The following is a 5,000-nucleotide window of genomic DNA, read 5'->3' as shown; positions in this document are numbered from 1 at the left end:
ACGAATGCCGATGCTGAGCGGTCAGCTAGGAGGCGCTCCATCCATGTCGGTACCGGTGGGCGTTGCACTCGCAGTCGCAAAAACGTACGGCAAGTATATTACTCGGAAGAGTTTATGACAGTCCAAGCCCCCCTGCGTGGGGAGCGTCTTTCTAGGCCATGACCCACCGGAAGGGCGCAGCGTCCCCCACCCCAGACATGTGACGTCACACTATCGGTATTGACGACTCGACTCATTGCTTATAATCATTTGCCATACACCGGTGGAAGCTGCCGAGACGAGTAGCTACATAGCGCGCTCGCCGTGTCACTAATGTACAGAGATACAACAGTTTCGACTGGAACCGGATTAAACGTATACACGGCGCTGATTAGTAATACATAGACCCATCAGAATACAGATAATATATACAACTGTCCGTATACATGCTGAAAGACTCTGCTCACAATCACAACCACACGGCAGCCACACACTCTTATCACGCACTACTCTCCGCCTGTAACACGCACACAGACAATATGTAAGCACCAGCATGGAACAACACCCAGTGCATCCTCTCCGCCACATGAGACAATCCACACTGTCATAACCAGACTGGGAGGTCCACTCAGAAAACGGAATATCCCACCCCCCCGACAACCACCATTGCTCAGCTAAGCCACCAACACCCACACATGTCCTACACAGGGGTGCACCCAACATCACAATACTGCCTCCTCTCACAGCACACAAACAATGGCAGGAATGAAAGACACAGGTCTGCCACAAGCATGGAATCGGAGCGCCGCCTGTCATGAGCCAAAGGTGCATCCTGACGTGGCAAATCAGATGATGCCGCAGGCATCCACTTACTATAATCACAATCAACAAACCGACCGGCCGCCCCCCCCCCCCCCCCCCATTACACCTTTCCATACAACAATGTGTACCTTAACCTAAACTATACTGTACCTTAACCTAAACTATACTGTACCTTAACCTAAACTATACTGTACCTTAACCTAAACTATACTGTACCTTAACCTAAACTATACTGTACCTTAACCTAAACTATACTGTACCTTAACCTAAACTATACTGTACCTTAACCTAACCTATACGGTACCTCAACCTAACCTATATTGTGCCTCAACCTAACCTATGTTGCGCCTCAACCTAACCTATGTTGCGCCTTAACCTAACCTATGTTGCGCCTTAACCTAACCTATGTTGCGCCTTAACCTAACCTATGTTGCGCCTTAACCTAACCTATGTTGCGCCTTAACCTAACCTATGTTGCGCCTTAACCTAACCTATGTTGCGCCTTAACCTAACCTATGTTGCGCCTTAACCTAACCTATGTTGCGCCTTAACCTAACCTATGTTGCGCCTTAACCTAACCTATGTTGCGCCTTAACCTAACCTATGTTGCGCCTTAACCTAACCTATGTTGCGCCTTAACCTAACCTATGTTGCGCCTTAACCTAACCTATGTTGCGCCTTAACCTAACCTATGTTGCGCCTTAACCTAACCTATGTTGCGCCTTAACCTAACCTATGTTGCGCCTTAACCTAACCTATGTTGCGCCTTAACCTAACCTATGTTGCGCCTTAACCTAACCTATGTTGCGCCTTAACCTAACCTATGTTGCGCCTTAACCTAACCTATGTTGCGCCTTAACCTAACCTATGTTGCGCCTTAACCTAACCTATGTTGCGCCTTAACCTAACCTATGTTGCGCCTTAACCTAACCTATGTTGCGCCTTAACCCAACCTATGTTGCGCCTTAACCCAACCTATGTTGCGCCTTAACCCAACCTATGTTGCGCCTTAACCCAACCTATGTTGCGCCTTAACCCAACCTATGTTGCGCCTTAACCCAACCTATGTTGCGCCTTAACCCAACCTATGTTGGGCCTTAACCCAACCTATGTTGGGCCTTAACCCAACACACGTTGGGCCTTAACCCAACACACGTTGGGCCTTAACCCAACACACGTTGGGCCTTAACCCAACACACGTTGGGCCTTAACCCAACACACGTTGGGCCTTAACCCAACACACGTTGGGCCTTAACCCAACACACGTTGGGCCTTAACCCAACACACGTTGGGCCTTAACCCAACACACGTTGGGCCTTAACCCAACACACGTTGGGCCTTAACCCAACACACGTTGGGCCTTAACCCAACACACGTTGGGCCTTAACCCAACACACGTTGGGCCTTAACCCAACACACGTTGGGCCTTAACCCAACACACGTTGGGCCTTAACCCAACACACGTTGGGCCTTAACCCAACACACGTTGGGCCTTAACCCAACACACGTTGGGCCTTAACCCAACACACGTTGGGCCTTAACCTGCTCTGTAATTGTCATACGACGCGTTAAATTAGTGTAGTGTTGCCTAACTGCAACCCCCGCAATATAGTTTGCTACTCGCACTGCCCGGTCCCCAGTGTATCGCTTCATGTTAAACACCTTGCAGCTATACACTGTAATGTGGATGGCAGCAGGACGTACATGCTCAATGCCCTTTGCAGTTGTTCATTGGCATTTGCAGTTGTTCATTGGCATTCGCATGGCGAAGCACTTAGCCTACGCTGTGGTACGGCCTGTGTCAACTGTCCGCTGATGTTGTACGTCCAAATCACACACTGTACTGCACATTGGTCCTCATGTACTGAATGATACATCGTGGTACATGTGACCGTACAACGACTGCGCCAACAACGGCGAACCATGCGGTCCAAATGTTGTGCACTCAGCTACGTGTCGTCTCCCTATAAGAGCTGGATTGCAGTGTGGTATGCCCTGGATGGCGATCAGCATGAGCCGTCTGTTGATGTAGTGGCGCGTGTTGTCAGACGTAGTCGTCTCTTCTCACACACCGTGATAGCATGGTGCACTGCGTTCCACATCTGCGACATGCGACAGAGGCCGGTTGACAGTCGTTCGCGCAATGGACATCGCATACGTACGGGGGCCACCTTCCACGTGTTCGCGAAGCGTGCACATGTTGTTGCGTGTATGTGGGCAGACATAGTGTGTCGTGACACCTGACACAGGCATGCAACAATCGTTGAATTTGCAAATGGCGATGGACGCCTACGTTTGCTGGTGACGTTACGCAAATGAACAACTGGTAAACCGTTGTGGTGCGGTTGTTCTCGCTAGAGGTGAATCAGTGATGGCGACGATCGGTTGAGCTACCAACCGGTTGTTCCAGCGATACCCACCATGCCCACGAACGTGAATGGCATCTGGGTGTGAAGCGATACGCGGCGGTGGCTGGGTGGGACCGTCCCCGGCCGGTGAGGGGGGGCCTCCCGGCGTGCTGGCCGCGCGGTGCGTGGGCGCACGCGCTACAGCCGGCTGGTGGGGGCGGCCAGTGGCAGGCGCGCCGGCCGACGGAGGCGGCAGGCGGCGCAGCTGCGCGCCGGCGCACCCTGCACGCGGCGCCGTGCGGCCAAAGTAGGTCCTCGCGGGCCCGGTGCGAAGCGCGGTGGACATCTGCAGTGTGCTGGTCCGATTGAGGACTGTGTGCGCTGAGGATGCGCCGCCGCCCGGCGCTCGGCGCCGCGACGCCGTCTGCTGCTCGGTCGCCTCTGCGGTTCTCGCAGGTGGTTTGTATCGCAGCTGTGCGGACGTGTTGGCGCGTGCGCTGTGCTGGGAGAGTTCGCTTCGGCACCCAAGTGGGGCTTTTGTCCTTCTGTGGCGCTGGCGTTGGAGCTGCCGGTCACCGTAGGTGGCGCGTGTTGTCTCCCGCCGGCAATGCCACGACAGCACGCTCCCGGGCCTCTGTCGGCAGCGGCAAGCTCAGTTGGGAGCACGGGTGGTCGCACCTAAAGCGTCTACTCGCCAAACCCCGGGCGATTGCGCCTCTCTCGAACCCGACCAAGTACTTAGGACGGCGCTGCGCGCCGCCGGGACCTGAGAGGGTTTCGAGGTGTATGGTGCAGGGGAGCTCAGCCTCCTCCTGTTTGCAGAATAATTGAGCGGACGCTTGCGTGTTCGCGCGGGCCCCCGGGACACACTCCCGGGCGGCCGGCTGCTCAGCTCTAGTTGACGCAGCTCCCTGGTTGATCCTGCCAGTAGTCATATGCTTGTCTCAAAGATTAAGCCATGCATGTCTCAGTACAAGCCGCATTAAGGTGAAACCGCGAATGGCTCATTAAATCAGTTATGGTTCCTTAGATCGTACCCACGTTACTTGGATAACTGTGGTAATTCTAGAGCTAATACATGCAAACAGAGTCCCGACCAGAGATGGAAGGGACGCTTTTATTAGATCAAAACCAATCGGTCGGCTCGTCCGGTCCGTTTGCCTTGGTGACTCTGAATGACTTTGGGCTGATCGCACGGTCCTCGTACCGGCGACGCATCTTTCAAATGTCTGCCTTATCAACTGTCGATGGTAGGTTCTGCGCCTACCATGGTTGTAACGGGTAACGGGGAATCAGGGTTCGATTCCGGAGAGGGAGCCTGAGAAACGGCTACCACATCCAAGGAAGGCAGCAGGCGCGCAAATTACCCACTCCCGGCACGGGGAGGTAGTGACGAAAAATAACGATACGGGACTCATCCGAGGCCCCGTAATCGGAATGAGTACACTTTAAATCCTTTAACGAGTATCTATTGGAGGGCAAGTCTGGTGCCAGCAGCCGCGGTAATTCCAGCTCCAATAGCGTATATTAAAGTTGTTGCGGTTAAAAAGCTCGTAGTTGGATTTGTGTCCCACGCTGTTGGTTCACCGCCCGTCGGTGTTTAACTGGCATGTATCGTGGGACGTCCTGCCGGTGGGGCGAGCTGAAGGCGTGCGACGCGCCTCGTGCGTGCTCGTGCGTCCCGAGGCGGACCCCGTTGCAATCCTACCAGGGTGCTCTTGAGTGAGTGTCTCGGTGGGCCGGCACGTTTACTTTGAACAAATTAGAGTGCTTAAAGCAGGCAAGCCCGCCTGAATACTGTGTGCATGGAATAATGGAATAGGACCTCGGTTCTATTTTGTTGGTTTTCGG

The 5,000-nt window shown here is 53.6% G+C and overlaps 1 non-coding gene across 1 annotated transcript in view; it reads left to right on the top strand.

The window, feature by feature from the left end:
* The first annotated feature begins 4,057 nt into the window (after positions 1-4,057).
* Positions 4,058-5,000, top strand: part of LOC126435511 (small subunit ribosomal RNA) — a 1,910-nt gene continuing 967 nt past the window's right edge. Inside the window, exon 1 of the ribosomal RNA XR_007579991.1 lies at positions 4,058-5,000. This exon is cut by the window's right edge and continues 967 nt beyond it. This is a non-coding gene — a ribosomal RNA (small subunit ribosomal RNA).

This window comes from Schistocerca serialis, unplaced genomic scaffold, assembly GCF_023864345.2.
Source record: "Schistocerca serialis cubense isolate TAMUIC-IGC-003099 unplaced genomic scaffold, iqSchSeri2.2 HiC_scaffold_1210, whole genome shotgun sequence".
NCBI classification, from domain to species: Eukaryota; Metazoa; Arthropoda; class Insecta; order Orthoptera; family Acrididae; genus Schistocerca; species Schistocerca serialis.
Note: the sequence above shows the minus strand (reverse complement) of the source record. Positions and strands in the feature narration are given on the sequence as shown.